This window comes from Adiantum capillus-veneris, chromosome 1, assembly GCF_014529385.1.
Source record: "Adiantum capillus-veneris isolate H3 chromosome 1, ASM1452938v2, whole genome shotgun sequence".
In the NCBI taxonomy this organism is placed as follows: Eukaryota; Viridiplantae; Streptophyta; class Polypodiopsida; order Polypodiales; family Pteridaceae; genus Adiantum; species Adiantum capillus-veneris.
The window spans coordinates 167081179-167103075 of record NC_140931.1 but is presented as its reverse complement, the minus strand read 5'-3'; positions in this window follow the sequence as shown (position 1 = coordinate 167103075).

Sequence of the window (21897 nt, the reverse complement as noted above, 5' to 3'; positions counted from 1 at the left end):
TTGAAGCTCATGGAAGTTTCGGTTTTGTCATTCATTGAAAAAAGTAAAGCACAATTATACAAAGCTACCACCCCAAGGCAAGTCTACGTGCGACTCTCGGCTCCTTGAACCCTCAAGAAGGTGTTCCAAAAGCCTACTAGCCTACCAAGGGTGTTCCAAAAGCCTACTAGCCTACCAAGGCGGCGGCTAACCCCTATCAGCCCAGGGCATTGGTTTAGGGCCTTGACCAAGCGAGCCAAGGTGATTCCCCTTGCCTGCCAAGTGCTAATAAGATGCTATGCCTCACATAGACACAACATAACATAGAATTTTCTTTTCATGCATCTAATAGCATTTTTGCTACTTTTTCTTGACACTTCTTTGCTTCATTGATTCATTTTTTAGCACTTTTTTGTTGCTTCCAGCTTGATATGCTAATGGCAATTGGACTAAAAAGACTAAGCCTAATCATAGCCCTAGGTCATGTTAAAAATGAATGGGGTATTAAAATATCACTAATAATCTAGGACTAATGAGAAATGAACCTACATTAACCTAAGGTCAAGGCCAATTACCTATGATTAGCACACATAAAACCTAATTTTTTGATGAGTTAATTTTCACAAAGCAAAGGGTTGAAACTTTAGGATGCCTAGCTTTTGAACATGAAAGATCCATAGCTTAGAAGCAAAAAATACTTAAGCCAAGCATGGAGAAATAAAAAGAGCAAAATGATGGAAGGATTACACCTATTCATGCCCTTTGTGCATCCTTGATCAAGCATCCCCTTTGTGTAGAGAAGTCTCTTGATCTTTTATTACAATCCAAGATTTTTAAAGCTAAGTGTAAACACAAGCTACAAAAGCCAATTATTGAAAAGCAAAAATCACAAAAACATTAATGAAAACCTAAAGCTAGGGTCTTGAATATCCAAATTTTCCAAAGGGAAAAAACCCAAGGGAAAAAAATGCCTTTGCTTATGCACATGACACTCTTTGTAGCAAATTTATGCATACATAACAATAATGAGAGATAAAATGCTTCTAAATAAGCACATTTTGCAACTTTTACCATTTCTCATGCATGATTCAAAGTTGATTAGTTTCTAGCTCAATGAAATATGGAGTTAAAAACAAGACAAGAGCTGAAAATAATGCAACTTTTGAATGAAATGAAGTGGCTCTTGAAAGTTGAATTTTACAATTTAAAGATTTTCAAAAAGTTGGCTAACAACTAGCCATGAAATTTTACAATTTAAGAGCATGCTATGAGCTAGAGATGAATGCAACTTGATGAAATGAAAATGAATGGCTCTCAATAGCCAATTTTTTTACTTGAAAGATCAAAAAAGTTGGCTAAACACTAGCTCAAGTGAAAAAATTAACTTTTGACAAGGCTATGAGCTAGTATATATACAACTTTTAATCCAATCAATTGGAATGGCTCTAAGTAGCCAAATTTTGCAATATATTGCAATGATGACCCCTCCTTGGATCAATTGAAAGTACACTCCTGTCCACACCCCTTCAAGAACAATTCAAATCATTAGTGCTCTTAAGCATTTGAACATCCAATACAAGCACTGAAAGAATTTAAGAACAATCATACGTCCAAAATTTTATTGCCCTCTCATGGTCACCCAAACAAGCTCAATTTTAGTGCTATGTAGAGGTTTTGCATTTAAATCAAGCACTAAGATGAAACAAACGATGTCAAGCCCAAGTTTTGATACACACTTTTCACCAATCATCCTTGCACTGTCAATTGTAGCTCTCAAAAGTGAAACCCTCATGCATTTATAAAAGAGCTTGACATTTAATGCAATGAGAATTTTAATCAAAAGCACGAAAATAATGCTTAGTTGAAAATCTCAATGCAAAATTCTCAATGTTGCAATATAGGCAAACACAATCAATGCCCGCATGCTCTTATGTAACAAGTTTTTTTCATACAAAGAAAACAAAAAATGTTTGAATCATCTCGAGGGATTGTACAAAATGCTCATGTCCCTCATGCTCTTGTATAGCAAGTTTTCCATACAAAACATAAAAGCGAGGAAATTTCATGAATGCATACACAGCCGATCACTCGTTTTCTCATGCACCCAGTCTGGCATCCATAATCGCATTAGCATGACAAAGAATCCTCAAGTTTTAGCTCCAATATGAAGGGTCAAACGTTAATCAACCTCCATACCGCTTGCATTCTTTTGATGGCCTTTTCAATCCCCATTGTCATTCCCCATTCCAAAATTTAATCATTGTATAGGCATCAAGCAATTCAAGACATGTTTTTTAGTCCTCAAATGACAGAAAGAAAATTAGCACTCTTGAAAACATTTTCACAAAGCAAAATGCTATTCTCTTTGATTAATCACAGCTCTAAATTTTTTAGGGATGAATTTTCAATTCCTGCTATGATAAAAAAGGGGTTTCTAGGGGCTTAAGCGAGAGAGGAGTGAGAACCCCCTCATGACAAGAGTCCACTGCTAAGGTTTTTATTATTATTTTTATTTATGGTTGCAGCTTAACTCAGTAACTACGGGGCAGACAATGGCGGGTGTTCATAAAGCACACGGGGTGCGATCAACGGCCCGAGTGCATCCCGCCGTTGATCTCAGTTGGGTGGGGTAAAAAGAAATGCGCCGATCGTCCCGCTCCCTGATCGAGCTTGCGACCTCCTCCCACACACTCATGCACCTCATCCATCCCGCCTATCACGCGTCCATGTAGGCATTGTGACTTTAATTATGTAAAAACCTACCCCCTATGGGAGCGTAGATCCAACGGCCTAAAGTCCCCCGCCGTTGATCCCTCGAGTGACACCCCGTGTCACTTATAAACGAAGGGTGACTTTGGCAAGCCTGAAGCCACGAATAGGCAGAACACGCGGGTGTGAAATTGCAACAAAAACGTGATAGCAAGGCACGGTGTAGGTTAGCAACAACACGTCGGCCCGTTTATGCAATCAACAAGAAAAGGGAGGGGTGTGAGGGGCAGTGGGAATTTGTGATGCGCCATAGTTGACTGAGTGCATCACAAGTGTGTGTGCATGCATTCATGTCAGTGCAACATATTGTCACGAGTGGGCGAGAACTGCACACCTGCAAGGGACGGGGTTAGCAGCAAGCATCCAAACCTAGCAGATAGCGAGTATCGCGTGGTATGCACCAAACTAGGCAGGCCGAGGTGTTGTCATTTGTGTGTGAGACCACATAGCAGAGGTAAGGATCCGAGGCAAAAATTCAGGGAGTGTATGTGTTAGTCGACTCTCGTGAGGGTACTGGCCAGTGGCAATCAAGGCGGGGTGGGCGAGCTGCAGCGTGTGTGTATGTTTCTCTATTGAATGCATTTGCAAGTGGGGTCAATTGGCCCAGGGCAGAATGCTGAGCTGCCTACTGCACACATTATTGGCTGCGTTTGTGTGTGTGTGTGTGTGTTGTGTTGCAAGCCTTTGAGGACGCCAAAAGTGGCTCCTTTTAGACTTCTTATGTCTCAATAATGGTAAAGCCATAGAAAATTCTAAAAAGACTCCATTATTAAGACCAAAGCTCCTGAGGAGGTGTGTACCATATCCCACATAGTGGGCTCAACAAAACCAATAATAGATCCCAGTCCCACTTATCCTAATATAATTAACAAAATCAACCATCAATAGGCTAATTAAGGACCTCTCTTCTTAAGCAAGAAAAGAGAAACCCAATGCTCTGATACCAATGTACTGGAAATGGCATGTGAACATTGAGAGTAGCCAAATTAGGCATATTAGAGAAAGCATTTTTGTGAGATTACTTTGTGAGCATAGAGATGAACTTAATTGATGGTAGCAACATAAACATATTACTTAGTAAACTGGAATGAACAATACTTTTGCAAGAGAGAGATCATGACAAAAATTGAAGACCGGATTTATGTGGAGCCGGTCCCCCCTCCAATAGGCATTTGTATTATAGAGTCTCCCATCAAGAGAGACTTGGTACAATACAATCTTTGTGTTCCTTGTGACCTAGGTGATGCAATGAATATGGAAATATTCATGCATCACAATCATAACATAAAATTTTCAAAAATCATTAACTATCCCAAGCCTCAGTCCCAAGGCCTCAAACACCTTCGAAGGTGGAGAGAGCTAGCGGGGAATGAGGGTAGGGAAGAAGAAGAACAAACATTCCATAGGAGAAAGAAGTATTTCCTCACTTATCATCACTCCTCTTGCTAGCATACATAATAGCATAGTAATGAAGATGGAGAAGATGGTAGGCTTAAGCATTGAAGCATGGCTCTTGGTTGGATTTGCATTCCATAGCCAAGAGTGTTGGTGTAGGCTCTCAACTCCTCTACTAGCTTGGAGAAGGAGATGGATCTCTTGCACTTTGCACTTCACACAATGAGATTGTGTGTGGGAGAATACCCCCAAGCTAGCCCCCTTCTTGCTTTGGTCGACCCCCTTTTCTAGCTCATGGAAGAAGCTTATTGGACCCCTGCAATCTTGGCCAATCACATGCAGAATGCATAACAAGAAACAAGGATAGCCTTGGGACAAGTATCACTCTTTCCTCTTTGAGAGAGAGGACTTGATAAGTACAAAAAAAATAATCAAATTAACTAATTTATTATTGGACCCCTTGGGAGGTTAACCAATAGGCATTAGGCAAACCATGAGGGCAATATGAGGAGGATCTTGACAAGTGTCCTATTTGCTTTCTTTGTACCAAGCTTGCCTTGTGTGAGGGTTTGTGTGTTATCTATTTGTTGAATTTTTGCAACACCTTACCCTCAAGCACCTTAGTCAACAAGCATGACAAAGAAGCTCAAGCATGGGTAGTGTTCCCACAAGCACCTCAAGCTCCCTAGTCGGCAACTACGACAAGTACCTCAAGCATCTTAGTCAGCAAGCATGACAAGTGTCTCAAGCACCGTAGACATTAAGCACGACAAGCACCTCAAGCACCTTAGTGAGCAAGCACGACAAGCACCTTAGCAGCAAGCATGACAAGCACCTCAAGCACCTTAGTGAGCAAGCATGTCAAGCACTTCAAGCTTGGTCCGGGTTCCCACCTCAAGCACAACCCTAACTTACCTAAGGTCTAAGGACTTTTAACACTAACCTTTGGAGGTCTTTAATGAAGCTAACCCTAAGGTCTTTTATGCTCCATTGGTTAGCCTTTCTCTTTGACATACCATCTCTCATTTGGACCCCTTTACCATTGGCCCCGTGTTGAGATAGGACTGTAAGCACATGTCTATATTCTAACCCTTGTTCTAGTTTATTCTCCCACATTGAATGATCAATTTAATATGAGAAAATCATTTGGGTTAGCTAGATATTAAATTTTATGACATTACCTCTCTCTTGAAATCATAACTATGAAGTAGAAGAGATAAAGCCTTATTCATTAGTCAATCTTGCTTAGCGGATAGAAGATCACTTTTTACCCTACCATATCATTCTAAGATGGATGACTACTCCATTTGGTGCTTGGGAGACATAGCTACCGCAAGCATGTCTTCTCCTTAGTCCATTTCATTCTCCCAAGTAGAGTGACAAATTCAACTTGGTGTTTGAGAGACGTCGTCATCACAAACATGATTCTAAGCATGCATACTATTTAAATTTGTGCACAATAAAAAGAGAACTAGTCTTATAAGACAAAAATATTTGTCATTCAGAAGACTTGTGTACATTTGCTTACTCTAACGTAGCATTGTAAGCATTGACAAGGTTCATACTATCTTTAAGATGTATTCCTTGCATCCATCTAGCATCTTCAAAAGGATTATTTTTGAACTTAATAAGATACCATCGGATAATCTTACCATGTCATAGTACCTTGTCTTCATGCCAAAGGATAGCTTCGGGTTGTAGCACCTCTTCTTAGTCTTTGATTTTGGGAGGGTCTTCAATAATTGGTTCACTTGGTGGCTCTCCTTTGTAGGGATTAAGTAGACTCACATGAAAAGCATTTTGAAAGAATTTTTCTCCTTGGTAGTCCATGAATACTTAATGTTATTCTTAGTTAAGTCATGTAATGGTCTTGCTATTTGAGAGAATTTTTCTATGACGTGTTTATAGTATGCACACATACCAATAAAGCTTCTTAGCTCATGTAGATTCCTTGGATTAGGCCATGCTTTTATTACCTCCAATTTTGATGGATCCATTTGGATACCATCTTGGGAGATAATATGACCTAAATATTGAATCTCTTGAAGGAAAAATTTGCTTTTCTTTTGATTGAGAAAAAGCTTGTTCTCCCTTAGTGCTTGAAAAATCACTTGGGAGATGTTGCTTATGTTACTAAAATGACTTGGAGTAGATAATGATATCATCAAAGAACACTCCAGTGAATTTACGGTAGGGTCTAAAGATTTTCTCCATTAGATGATTGAACGTGGTTGGTGCATTAGTCAAGCCAAAAGGCATAATTAGATATTCATAAAGACCAAACGTAACATTGTACAAAACGCAGTCTTTAGGATATCTTCATCTACTATCCTTATTCGATGATAGCCACTTTTAAAGTCAATACTACTGAAGTAGGTAGAGCCTTGTAGCTTATCAAACAGATCTTCTACCCAAGGTACGGGAAATCTGTTTTTGATAGTGATATGGTTTAATGCTCAATAGTCCACACACACACACGCTGTGTACCATATTTCTTTTACACTAAAATGACTTGATAACAAAAGGGAGAGGAGCTAGGCCTCACCATCCCTTTGTCTACCAATTCTTGTACTTGCCTCATGATCTCCTCATGTTGACCTTGGGAAAATCGATAAGGAGGCTTGTTAGGCGGTGACCTTTTTGGTAGGAGCTCAATGTGATGGTCATGATCCCCTTGTTTTGGAGGTAAGTCCATAGGGATATCATCGATGAACACATCTTGTAATTTTTTAGAAAATTAGACAAATCTAACTCTTCTTGATTCCTACCATTTACATTAGATGATACATTAGGATCTTTTAGGGACTCTTTGACAAAAATCATGTACGCAAAAACTGAGCTCTTCATTGATTTATCAAATATCAGGAGGATTTACAAGTGGTATAGTACGACCAGACTCGCTAGCATCTATATACATGCTCTTTCCCCTGTAGGTGAAGTAGATTCTCCTTTCAAGGAAATTCATGTTGACAGCCGTGCGGTGGAACCATGGCGCCCCTAGGATAGCATCCTCATGTTGGAGAGGAGAGATGAGAAATTCTTCTTTGTTGATATAGCTTTGGACATGAAACCTCAACTTTCCAATCAAGGGAGTAACGGAGGCTTGCTGTCCCTTGAAAGCGGTGTTGGATGTTACAATATCTCCCATCTCAAAAGCTTGAATGCCCAACTTGGTGGCCAACTCCATTGATATGAGTTTGTGAGTAGAGCCAGGGTCAAACCAAATGAAGGCATCATGATCCCTTACCTTTCCCCAAGCATAGGAGAGAGGTTATCCTTTGCAATGAGCATCCTCTTTTGGAGCTTTGATGGTGGAATCTCTAGGAGTCTCATTGTGGGCATTTCTCTTGAGGCAAGAATGATAGCCATGTCCTTGCTCCCCGCACTTAAAACACTTATCGTCCTTGCGAAAAGCTTCAAGCTCTTCAGGAGAGAGTTTTTTTTTACCTTTGTAAACTCTCTTCTCCTTGGACCGACTGTTGGTGCTGTTGTTGTTGGAAATGCCTTGGGAGGAATTTTGGGGATTGGTATTTCCCTTTGCATCACTTTTGTGTTTGTTTTCCATGGGCTTGACATTCCGTCTAGCCCCTTGTTGGAAATTGATGCACAAAGCAACCATGTTGTGGTGGATTACTTCTGTGATAGAAACATGCCATTGAGAGTTGACATACTCGGCCATCTCTTCAGGTAATCGTCCACAAATGTTTTGCTCTTGCTCGGTAAAATCTATCTTTTCGAAGATAGTAGCCTTGAGATGTAAATCCGAAAACATGTCTACATTTTTGTGGATAGACTCATGAGAGAGAAGCTTCAAACTGCACCATTTGATAAGCACTTTTTCCTTTGCATCCCATGCAACGAATTGCTTCATGATAGAAACTCGTAGAGTTTTCCATGTCTTTGGTTCTTTTCCATTGCCACGAAGGCTAGCCCACCATTGATGAGCCAATTTCTTGAAGTGCATAGCTACATGGCATAGCTTGGAGGACTCCGTGAAGCCCTCATCTCCAAAGGCCGCATCAAATTGCATCAAATTGCGAGGAATGAGGGTAGGGAAGAGGAAGAAGAAACATTCCATAGGGGAAAGAAATAGTTCCTCACTTATCATCACTCTTCTTGCTAGCATATATAATAGCATAGTAATGAAGATGGAGAAGATGACAAGCCTAAGCATTGAAACATGGATCTTGGTTGGATTTGTATTTCATAGCCAAGAGTTTTGGTGTAGGCTCTCAACTTCTCCACTAGGTTGGAGAAGGAGAGGGAGCTCTTGCACTTTGCACTTCACACAATGAGAGTGTGTGTGAGTGTGTGTGGGAGAGTATACCCCCCAAGCTAGCCCCCTTCTTGCTTTGGTCCACCCCCTCTTCTAGCTCATGGAAGAAGCTTATTAGATCCATGCAAGCCTGGCCAATCACATGCCAAATGCATAACAAGCAACAAGGGAAGCCTTGGGACAAGTGTCCCTCTTTCCCATTTGAGAGAGAGGACTTGATAACTACAAAAAAAATTCATCAAATTAACTAATTTATCATCGGACCCCTTGGGTGGTTAACCAATAGGCTTTAGGCACACCATGAGGGCAACATGAGGAGGAGCTGGACAAGTGTCCTATTTGCTTTCTTTGTACCAAGCTTGCCATGTGTTAGGGTGTGTGTGTTCTCTCTCTAGCCCCTTTTTGTAGGGCTGAACCCCTCCCTGTAGGGATATTTGTTGACTTTGTGGAACACTTACCCTCAAGCACCTTAGCCAACAAGCATGATAAAGCACCTCAAGCATGGGCCGTGTTCCCACAAGAACCTCAAGCTCCCTAGTCGGCAAGCAGGACAAGCACCTCAAGCATCTTGGTCAACAAGCACGACAAGCATCTCGATCACCTCAGTCATCAAGCACAACAAGCACCTCAAGCACGTTAGTCAGCAAGCATGACAAGTATTTCAAGGACCTTAGTCATCAAGCACGACAAGCACCTTAGTCAGCAAGCACGGGAAGCACCTCAAGCTTGGGCCGGGTTTCCACCTCAAGCACAACCCTAGCTTACCTAAGGTCTAAGGAATTTTAACATTAACCTTTGGAGGTCTTTAATGAAGCTAACCCTAAGGTCTTTTAAGCTCCATTGGTTAGCCTTGGTCTTTGACAGACCATCTCTCATTTGGACCCCTTTACCATTGGCCTCGTGTTGAGATAGATCTGTAAGTACATGTCTATATTCTAACCTTTGTTCCCATTTATTCTCCCACATTCAATGATTAGTTTAATATGATAAAATAATTTGAGTTGGTTATTAGACTTTATGACATTGCAAACTATATCTATCACCACATCTTGCTTGAATATCTTTCTTGAGGATTTTTCCACTATCTCTGAAGAAAAATTCTTAAAAGTCAAAACCTTTACTAACCAAGAAGTTAATACTTTTTGGTTGCTTCAAAATGCAACTGCATTCTTTTTTAATCTGCCTAAGCACATCTTTTCCATGTTCTCATATGATATTACACAATGTTATCAGAGCATCTCAGTGTTTGACCCTATGAATCCAAGAGGCGTTAGAGGTTTTTTGAAAATACCTTCTACACATTATGGATTTGATTGAATGGCTCCTTTAGAACTATTTTGTCTAGTTAGGAAAGAATTGCTATAGGCAAGTTTATGGAATTCTAGTGAGAGTTTCTGTTCTCCTGTGATGTGTAACATTTACCTCGCTTTATTTGAATAAACTTGGATCCTGAAGAAATTTGATTCTAAAGATACATCTGTTGATCTATCATCACTTAGACACACCTACAGGTACATGGATGATGTCTTAAGTTTGAATAACCCTCACTTTGTTGACTGTCTCCCATAGGTCTACCCTTCAAAACTCAAAATTGAGCCTACCATGTTGGAAAGTACGCCCTTCTCAAGAGATTTGAAAGTAGCAAAGACAACCTTCTTGAATATTGAATTTTCTCTCTTCTCTCCTTTCACTAGGCTCTTTCGGGCTGAATTCTCATGGAAACAAGATAAAATCAACCTCATTTACACATACTTTCTGAAGAAAAAAATCAATAAAAATCACAAATGTGTTTTGAAGTCTTGTTGGGGATGGTGTATCTCATCATGTACTCTTCAACTGAGTCATTCACTACCTTTTGGGCGATTTGTCACGTAATGAAGAAATACATGTCTAATGGATTCTTGCAGAATGAGCTTGTGGCTACCATCAAACACTTTCTTGGGAAGAAGGGCTAGCCTGGTGCTATGGTAAACACTGACACTATCATTCATATGCTAAACCTCTAACAACTTTGTATATGGATGGGTCACCACTTGGTGATGGCCCCCCCTCACCAAGTTATTGACCCTCCCTGGGACAGGGTGGGTCTCTCTCTCTCTCTCTCTCTCTCTCTCTCTCTCTCTCTCTCTCTCTCTCTCTCTCTCTCTCTCTCTCTCTCTCTCTCTCTCTCTCTCTCTCTCTCTTTCATAACTTCCATAAAATTTTCAAGATGTGGCTGTATGGCACGATGGCGTATTTCTAAGTTTCTTTAAGACCTCCCCGTGCGCCATTCAAACAATTGACAATAATGCAACTATACTTCTCTCTCTCTCTCTAGTTGAGTTTCTCTCGCTTTTTCCTTCTCTCTCTCTCTCTCTCTCTCTCTCTCTCTCTCTCTCTCTCTCTCTCTCTCTCTCTCTCTCTCTCTCTCTCTCTCTCTCTCTCTCTCTCATGAGCAACTTGAAGTGGTAGATAGCTTCAAGTACCTTGGCCTTGAGGTTCCATCCAATCACAGATGGAAGGATTGCGCAATGCGTCACTTGGAAGCCAAAAAGAGGGCTTATTATGCATTTGAGAACATGTGCAATGCTGGAGAGATCAAGTGTTGGGATCTCAAAAGGTACCTCTTTGACACATTGGTGACACCGGTGCTTCTTTATGGAGTGGAGGTGTGGGATGGTAGCATCGGGAAGTCTACTTGGAAAGAGTTTGAGAATGTCCAAAAGCGTTTTCTCACCAACTTTCTCCAAGTCAAGACACAAGCACCCTACATGCTCTTACTTCTTGAGTCCGGATCGCTTCCCATTGAGGTCTTGGGCATGCAAAGGGTTGTGGAGTATATGCTTAAGACACAACATAGCTCTTTGTATCGACTTCCTAGAATTGCATATGAAACAAGTCAAAAGGTCCAAAAGACATGCAAGAGCAAAATAATAAGTTCGGGGTGGATGCTTGACATCAAGAAATGGTTTGGAAGATGGGATGCATGTCACTTGGTCAAGGATGCGTCCATCGACTCCCAAGTTAATAAGGCCTTCTTACAACGCCAATGTATCATGGCTTAGGAGAAATCTGGAGGTTCTCGCTTCAGCCATTACACCACACACATTGCCCCAAACTAAAAATCTCTCTTCTTCTCCGAGCGCGGTAACCGAACCCATCCCTACATCCTTGAGCCCATCCCATTGAGTGCAATCCGTAGCATTGCCTCCATTCGTCTTATCTCCCATTCTCTACGCTGTGAGACAGGACGTTGGGGCACTGGCGAGGAGTCTCATCGACTTTGCACCTTATGCCCTCGTCAAGTGTGAGAGAGTGAGTACCACACACTACTTGAGTGATCAGATTTTGACCACATTAGGTCCTCTTTTCCCCATATATTTAGCCATGACCTCTCCCTACATACCTTCCTCTCCCAACCACGATGTGGACTCTCTATTGCGACGCTCATTTCAGCCATTTTTGAGCATCGAGAGCCACTTATGACCTCCACTCACACCATGTGACATGTTCATTTGGTCCCATAGGTCATATTTGACCTCCGAGGACGATAATAGAACTATCTATCTATCTCTCTCTGTCTCTCTCTACACATTCACTAAGATAGACATTCCATACCTATAAATGCTTAAATCAGGTTTTTCTTGAAGAAATACACTATGTTATGGGCACATGGCCCTAAATTTGAACTTAGAACTAATTGTTCGTCAAGTTAGTTCTTCTAGTTAGACTAACTTGAATACTTGAATAAGTTAGTGGGCTAACTACCAAACCTAGCTGAGACTACTTGGCTGAGACCTAATTAATTGATAGCCTTACAAGATCACAAAGGAGACCTAACTAGGTTAGGCTAAGGCTATTCCCTAAACATGGACTGAACTAGGCCTTAATGTCTTTTGACTTGGGGACTTGGGATGTAATAAACTCAAGGGCCTATATCTTGGGCCAACTTGAATGTAGAATCCTTTTGCAGGTGTGGTGACTTGGGCAGTTAAGATAGGCCCAACGGTGCAATTATAACATCTTTACTATAGTTGAAATCGATGAGACAGACGCCTCAAAATGAGGTTTGAAAATAGTCCACCAGAGCGTTTTGACCCTGACCATGTTGGACATATCTTGCAATTGCTACACTCTATGAGACAACAAACAATGCACTCCATGAGACAACTTTCAAAAAGGAATCTTGTTGAGGACCTACTGTGGTCTAAGAAGTGCGCCGCCCTCTCTTTGCATTTGTTGAAAACAACCCAGAGATTCCTTACCCTGAGTTGGACATGATCTGCCATCAATCCACTCCATGAGACAATATTCTGGATTTGAAGCTTATCCAAGATTTGTAGCACTCTGAGAAGTGCACTTTACATACATATTGACTATCGTGTTGCCTAAGTATGTGTTCTTTTCAAGTAACATAGTATCACATATATCATCATGTATCCTACTGCCTTCAAGATGCAAGAGTATGTGATTGCATCTAGGGAGACACCCTCACTTTGCATACCCTAAAAACAACCCAGAGCTTCTTGGCCCTACCCAAGTTGGCCGTATTCTGCAATCAATGCATTCCAAGAGACGACATCTAGGAGAGAAAGCTCTGCAAGAACTTTTGGACCTTTATGGTGTGCACCACATTTGGCCTCGGGAGGTGCACTATGTAATCATCTTGGCGGTGCGACCCGATCCCCCATCTTTGGAGCCCGATTATGAAAAGTTTGTCAAGACCATCGTGGAGGCAACCATTGCTACATGGACGACCAGTGATCCAATTCCCGAGAAGATCACGTTCAGTAAGTATGACGGTAAGATGGATGCTATTGTCATTTACTCGTGGTTGCATCAATTTACATCCTATTTTGCGGTTGTTAGAAAGTCTGAAAATAACAAGGTTCTCTTGGATTCCATGCATCTCACGGGTGATGCCATCAATTGGAAGGATGAATGGATAGAGAAGCGAGAGGTGGTCCATGCGGCTGCCCATGCCGAGTCCTACCTCGTTCCCCCTCTGGAGCTTGGTTGGGAGGAGTTCGCGGAGGATCTCAAGACTCGCTTCCTCCCTCCACAGTACTTGAAGCGTTTGGAGGATTTTCGGGCTTTGTCTCAACAAGGTAAATTGGTGATGTCGTATGCTAACCGTGTGTCACAGCTAGGTGGACAATTGCGAAAATCGGATGAGGAGAGGTTAGAGGCTTTTCTCTTTGGATTGGACCACTTGATCAAGTTTGACGCGGAGGCCGGTGATCCAAAGACATTGCAAAACCCAAACCAAGTGTCCAAACTTCATAAAACTTAAGGGATAGACTATAGAGAGTAAGAGGAACTCAAAGGTGAAGTCACAATTTTAAATTGACTTATGTTGAGCAATCTATCAGTCTATCGCGATAGACTCGGAAAGTGGTGATTCAGACAATTTTTGCAAGTTGTGACTATACTGCTAGGACATACTCTTCACATAGGTCCCAACCAACATTCCATATTTGAAATTGGACCACCAGAAGACTGACTAAGTGGTTGTTGTACATACTTGAAAGATTTTTCGTGGTTCAAGGAAAACCCTTGTGAACAGACTAACCATACTTGTGTAGATCCCAGAAGGAGATCATCACAGAGCCGCACAGGAAGAAGGAGTCCAGGTAAGCTTTAAGTTTGCAACCCAGCTTTCATTCTTATGTATTTAAGGTCAAGAGCCTTTTATAATTCAGGAGCTAAAAGTGTCAAAAGTCAAGTAAGCACCACGTCCACCGAAGAGAGTGTAGCTCAGACGAGACTAGACCCATTAGCACCGATCATTGAAGGGGGTAGTGATACTGACACTTCGTCGGAGAAGTCCATCTTCATGATGGGGAGTCAACAGCCAAGAGGTTTCTACGGTGAAGGACCAATGCCAGGGGGAAGCACCTCCCTAAATCCTTTAAACAAAACCAAGTTCACTATAGTCTTCTTAGAAGGAACAAACTAGAGGGGAGCCTTAGTTTATTCTGACTACTATCGAGGACGCAAGTGAATTTGTATTGAAGAAAGACCGGCTTAGAGACTGGAGATAATTCGAGTCTATGATGATGGAGACTGATTTCGAGACGAAAAGGGGAACCACTATCTGATGGTTAGTAACCCTGAGGATTACAACAGATATGGAGATAATGTGGCAAAAGGGAAAATGGTTTCAGAAACCCAAGAACCACCTCCTAACATTAATCGACCTGGAGCGCTCTTTATGTATGATAAGAAAACAACCAGGGTCTCAAACTCTAATGAGAATGTGGGGATTTACAAGCATGAGAGCGAGGGAATAGTCTCTTACTTTCGATGCAAGGAACCCTACCCAAACGAATTAAGCAAAGACAAGGTTCTTTATTTATTCTCTTATGAAACTGCTATGGGAAAGGATATTGTCTTTGTTGATAGGTACGAGCGAGAATACAAACGTATTCCTAAAGGATGTTGAAAAGGCAACAGTTCCAGGAGCATCAACATATGCCCCCGACGAAGTACCAAGAGCCACCTACACCCCTAGCAAGTCGACAAATCCCTTTTCAGAAGAGCATGACGCTATCTCACATTCTACCCGACAACCGACGTTCAACTACCAGGACCAACCAGCTACTCAGCCATCATTGCACGCATGGATTCGATAGAGTGCTACATTAGAACAAGACCGAACCCGAGAGGGTTATCAAACCGCACGAGGGCTAAGGGATTTACAAGAACCACCACTCTATGCACAGTATCAAGGAGAGAGTAAGCCAAATACTCGGGGGTCAACAGAGCCTGGAAGACCACCCCTAGAACGAGTTCGGAGAGATGAACCATCTTGCAAGAACTATTAGAAATTATGGCTTAGGAGCACCATTGGGAGAGGAACCTGGCTACTACAGAAGACCAAAGGAGGTATATCGACTAGGATGTGGAGATCCAATGATGAGATTTGTAGACCATCGTAGAATTAGACCTTTTCGAGTGCAAAAATGGGTAAACAAGAAATACACGGGAAACAGGGATCCGAGAGATCATGTAGCAGCCTTTTGTGCGTGTAATTAGAGCTGAAGAGGTAATAGACTTTCCTACCCAATTTGCAGGGTTTGAATTAACCTTAGAGGATGATGCTGCTACTTGGTTTGACTCTGTAGAGCGAAGAGACTTTGAGTCTATGGAGGAAGTGTTTGACGAGTTTATCGAGGAATTCTCACAAAGGAGAATAGCTCATAATACAGTTTCACAAATCCATAAATTCAAACAGAAAGATGGAGAATCTGTGCAAAAGGCAGCCCTACGACTAAAAAGATATGTTAAGTTCTGCCCTGTGGAAGAACTGCAACTCAGTCCAGACTTATGTTGATATTTATCCAAGGACTAAGGAATGCAGATCTCCAGAAGGACTTACATATGAAGAGGAGCACGATGTTAAATGAGTTAACCAAGGAAGCTCTATACCTTGTGGACAATTGTGCGGTCTACAAAGAGGGTGAGTTCAAGGATCTCGACGATGATTCCTCCTCGCAACAAAGCGGAAGCAAGTCTGCTAAGACCATACCAAAAGGAGAAGTAGTTGTAAGCCAAGAGCAGCTTGTAGAGGAAATGCTAAAAAAGATTAACTTGTATGCCAAACCACAAGCTAAACAACCAAAATGGTGTGCGATTGAACAAAAATGGACAAACCATGGGACGGAGGAATGTTATTATAACAAGGGATATGTGAGAGAACGACCATATGCTCCGCAAGCTCAGGCGACATCTCCTCAAGTTCCACCAATGCCTAGATATCAAACAGGCAACCTACCAAGACCTGTAGGTGTAGAAAGACCACAACGAGTCTTGGGACAACAACCACCCCTACCAGGATTACGACCAGTTGGCATAAGATACACACCAAAAGTAACTGAATCAAAAGAGAAGGCTTTGGGGCCTATGCATGTTAGGAAATAAGACGTAGCTAAATAGATATTTGAGTAGATTACTTAATGGAGAGAGATAGATTTCACACACAAGAGATTATAGAGTAGAGAGAGAGAGAGAGAGTAAACACGACATACGTGGTTCACCCAATGTGGGCTACGTCCACGGGAAAGCAGCCACTCAATGGCTTTAGTACTTCAAAACAAGAAGTAGTTTACAAAGGGATTATACCCTTAATGGAGCTCCCGCCTTGCTTCACTCTCACCACCTCACACTCACCTTGTTGCATCAACTTCACACTATGAAATGTGTGTAGAAATGGCCTCCTTTCATAGGCCAAAAGGGTTGCCCTCTCTCATGGGAGGCAGCCATGTGTAGCCGCCCTTGTGTAGATAAGTCCAAATCGGACCCTCCAATCCGCCCATGTGTGGCCGCCCTTGAGAAGACAAGTCCGCTTTTGAATTCGGCCACCGGCCATTGAATTCGGCCACCGACCACCGGCCACCGGCCATTGACTACCGGCCACCGGCCAACCGACCGGTTGTTTTCCAACCACTTTCCGGCCGCCGACCGGCCATAATATTCCAGCGAAAAGGAATATTCTGGCGAGGGAAAAAAAATTCTCGGGGGCTTCCGCCCCCGAGGCCCCTAAAGTTGCCCCTAATTTTTTGCCGTGAAAATTTTGGTTTTCGGCGAGTGATTTTCCTTCACGCACGATGGCTTCTCCTCATAATGGGGGCCTTACAAATATGCGCTTTTACCACAGAAAATTACAAGGGTAAATCAGGCTCCATACTTAACAATCTCCCACTTGGAGACTGATCTCCAAACCAAACCTGTGACTGCTTTCCATCTCGGCTTCTTATACTTGAATGCCGATTGAAGATGAGCAAAAGCTCAACTTCTCCTTGTTGACCACCTTTGTAAACATGTCTGCAGGATTTTCACTTGTATGCACCTTTCCTAGCTTTAGTTGTCCCTCTTCCAAAAGAGTGCGTATGAAGTGATATCTCACCTCAATGTGCTTTGTCCTTGAATGAAAGGCTGAGTTCTTCGCAAGATGGATAGCGCTTTGGCTATCACTGTACAAGACACAATTGTCTTGTTTGAATCCAAGCTCTTCTAAGAATCTGTGAAGCCACAACATTTCTTTGCTTGCCTCCATCATTGCTACATACTCTGCTTCCGTGGTAGAAAGTGAAACCACTTTCTGCAGCTTTGAAGCCCAGCTTACTGCTGTGCCTCCAATCGTGAACACATAGCTAGTAGTGCTCCTTCGAGTATCTTTGTCACCTGCCATATTTGCATCAGCATACCCTTCTAGAAAAATATCAGTTCCTCCAAAACACAAAGCATTTGTTGTTGTCCCTTTTAGATACCTAAGTATCCACTTCACAGCTTGCCAATGCTCTTTACCTGGGTTGTCCATGAACCTACTGCATGTGCAATGTCTAGCCTTGTCCAAACCATAGCATACATTAGAGAACCTACCGCTGCAGCATATGGAACTTTAGACATATAGGCTATCTCCTCTTGTGTCTTTGGACACATATCCTTCGCTAGTTTAAAATGACCAGCCAAAGGTGTAGAAACTAGTTTTGCATTTTGCATTGCAAACCTTTCTAGTACCTTCTTGATGTAATCTTCTTGAGATAGCTTTATTGTCTTCTTCGTCTTGTCCCTTGATATTTTCATACCAAGTATCCTCTTTGTAGCACCTAAATCTTTCATTGAAAAAGATTTAGACAGCTCCTCTTTTAGATCTTTGATGTCCTGCATGTTAGCACTTGCAATCAACATGTCATCAACATACAACATTAGGATGATGAATTTTCCATCTCCCAAATTCTTCGTGTAGACACAGTGATCCGAGTTGCATCTTGTGAATCCATGATCCAACATCCATCGATCAAACTTCAAGTACCATTGTCTTGATGCTTGCTTTAAACCATACAAGTTCTTCTTTAATCTGCAAACCATTTTCTCCTTACCTTTTACTTCATACCCCTTTGGTTGAAGCATGTAGATTTCCTCCTCTAAGTCACCGTGAGGGAATGTCGTATTTACATCCATTTGCTCGAGATTTAGATCATGAGCAGCCACAAGGCTTAAGACAAGCCTAATTGAGTTCATTTTTACAACAGGAGAAAATATTTCATTGAAGTCAATACCTTTCTTTTGAGAAAACCCTTTTACCACAAGCCTAGACTTGTACCTTTTCTTCCCACCTTCTTCTTCCTTCAGCTTGTACACCCATTTGTTTTGAAGTGCCCGCTTACCTTTAGGCAACTCAACCAACTCCCATGTTTGGTTGCGATGTAGTGAGTCCATCTCCACTTGCATGCTCTTCGTCCATTCTTCTTTGGATTCATGTTATATAGCTTCTTCGTATGATTCCGGCTCTCCAGAATCTGAGATCAAGAGATGTTTGAAGGAAGGAACAAACCTTTCTGGAGGTCTACTTGCTCTTGTAGATCTTCGGGGAATAGGTTGAGGCTCCTCATTTGGTTGACGTTGTTGCACATTGTCACCGTTTGCAGTCCTTGAGTCTTCACCGTCCTCAAGCTCCATGTACTCATCACCTGTTTCTTTTGTTTGTTTTCTTTCCAAGTAATCTTTGTACATATTTTGTTCGTTAAAAATTACATCCTTACTCCTTAAGATTTTACCATCTTCAGGATTCCATAGGTGATACCCAAAGTCACCTTCTCCATAGCCAATGAAGAAATACTTTTTGGACTTTGCATCTAGCTTTGATCCTAGGCTTCTATCTTGTTAAGTATGGAGCCTGATTTACCCTTGTGATTTTCTGTGGTAAAAGCGCACATTTGTAAGGCCCCCATTATGAGGAGAAGCCATAGTGCGTGAAGGAAAATCACTCACCGGAAACCAAAATTTTCACGGACAAGAATCAGGGGCAACTTTAAAGGCCGCCCCCGAGATTTTTTTTTTCGCCGGAATATTATGGCCGGACGGCGGCCGGAAAGTGGTCGGAAAACTACCGGTCAATTGGCCGGTGGCCGGTAGTCAATGGCCGATGGCCGGTGGTCGGAAGTCAATGGCCGGTGGCCGATGGTCAGAAGTCAATGGCCGGTGGCCGAATTCAAAAGCGGACTTGTCTTCTCAAGGGTGGCCACACATGGGCGGATTGGAGGGTCCGATTTGGACTTATTCGCACAAGGGCGGCTACACATGGCTGTCTCTCATAAGAGAGGGCAGCCCTTTTGGCCTATAAAAGGAGGCCATTTCTACACACATTTCATAGTGTGAAGTTGATGCGACAAGGTGAGTGTGAGGTGGTGAGAGTGAAGCAAGGCGGGAGCTCCATTAAGGGTATAATCCCTTTGTAAACTACTTCTTGTTTTGAAGTACTAAAGCCATTGAGTGGCTGCTTTCCCGTGGACGTAGCCCACATTGGGTGAACCACGTATATCGTGTGTACTCTCTCTCTCTCTCTCTCTCTCTCTCTCTCTCTCTCTCTCTCTCTCTCTCTCTCTCTACTCTATAATCTCGTGTATATAAATCCGTCTCTCTCCATTAAGTAATCTACTCAATTATCTATTTAGCTCTTATTTACTAACAACTGGTATCAGAGCAAGGTTTGCTCGTAGCTAAATTATCTCAAGGAAAGGATTCCTTGAATTGAGTGGGAGTTATGGCGGAGGAAGGGAAGCTCAAGATTGAGAAGTTCAACGGCAAAAACTACCAACATTGGAAGATGCAGATTGAAGACTATCTCTACCAGAAGGACCTCTATTTGCCACTAGGCGGTCTTGCAAAGAAGCCCGCAACAATGGCAGATGAAGCATGGATTGTCCTTGATCGAAAGGCACTGGGAACAATCCGGTTAAGCTTGGCGTCAACGGTGGCCTTCAATGTTTCAGAGATGAAGACCACGGAGGACTTGATGAAGTCACTTGACGACTTCTATGAGAAACCATCAGCATCCAATAAGGTATTTCTTATGAAGCGCTTGTTCAATCTAAAGATGGCAGAGAATGGTTCAGTTGCAGAACACCTAAATGACTTTAACACAAACATAAATCAACTTCGATCAGTGAAAATCAATTTCGATGACGAAGTGCGAGCTCTCCTTATACTATCATCTCTACCGGATAGTTGGGACAGCCTTGTGATGGCTGTAAGTAATTCTATCTCTGGCACAAATACTCTTAAGTTTGATGATGTTGTGGGTGTTCTCCTAAGCAAAGAAATGCGAAGGAGAAGCACAGGAGAATCATCAAGTGCTGCACTATCAGTGGAAACAAGAGGAAGGCTTAAGGAGAGGTTCAAAAACCAAAAGGGTCGTGATCGCTCAAGGCGGAGCAAGTCACGTACAAAGTCAGTTCTTGAATGTTGGAACTGCGGCAAGAAGGGCCACGTCAGGAAGGATTGCTGGTCCAAGAAGAAGAAGGAGACAGAGTCTCAAGACAACAAGCCAACATCGGAGGCCAATGTGGCAGGTAAAGTAGAGCAAGATGATCTAATTCTCTCATTAGACAATGTGTCTAATTCCTCGATAGTAGATTCCGGGGCTTCATTCCATGCGACACCACACAAGCAACATTTCCAAGACTACACCAAAGGTAATTTTGGGTATGTATACTTGGGAGATGATGAAGCTTGTGAGATTGTCGGCAAAGGTACAGTTTCTGTCAAAACTGCTAACGGAAATGAATGGAAGCTTAAAGATGTTAGGCATGTTCCTTCTCTTCGCAAACATTTGATCTCTATAGGACAATTGGACGATGAAGGTCACAACATTGCATTCGGAAACAAACGGTGGAAGATCTCAAAGGGATCTTTGGTGGTTGCCAAGGGTGAAAAAGTCGGTACACTTTACTTGTGTACTGTTAGCACGCAACCTTCAGCTTGTGCAGCAACTACAGAAGTTGACAGTGCGGTGTGGCACTACCGACTTGGGCATATGAGTGCCAAAGGAATGCAAATCCTTTAAACAAAGAAGCTTCTACCAGGTTTGAAAGAAGTGGACTTAGAGTTCTGTGAAGATTGTGTTTATGGTAAACAAAAGAGGGTAAAATTTCAAAAATCAGGAAATGAAAGAAAAAATAAAAAACTTGAGTTGGTTCATTCTGATGTTTGGGGTCCTGCAAGTACACCATCACTTGGTGGCTCATTGTACTATATAACATTCATAGACGATGCGACTAGAAAAACATGGGTTTATGTCATGAAGAATAAATCCGATGTATTTTCCATATTTCAAAGGTGGAAAGCCTTTGTGGAGAATGAAACAGGTACCAAGGTTAAATGCCTCAGATCCGACAATGGAGGCGAATATTGCAGCCAAGCTTTTGAAAGCTTTTGTGCTAGCAATGGCATTCGGAGGCAAAGGACAACCCCAAGGACACCTCAACAAAATGGGATTTCGGAAAGGATGAACAGACAATCATGGAACGAGCACGAAGCATGCGGCTACATGCAGGCCTACCGCTTGAGCTTTGGGCGGAATCTGTAAGTACGTTTGTGTACTTAATCAATCGGTCACCCTCAACGGCATTGGATGGGGGAGTTCCAGAAGAGGCATGGACAGGTAAACCGGTGAATTATGCATTTCTCAAAGTGTTTGGGTGTGAGGCTTTCAT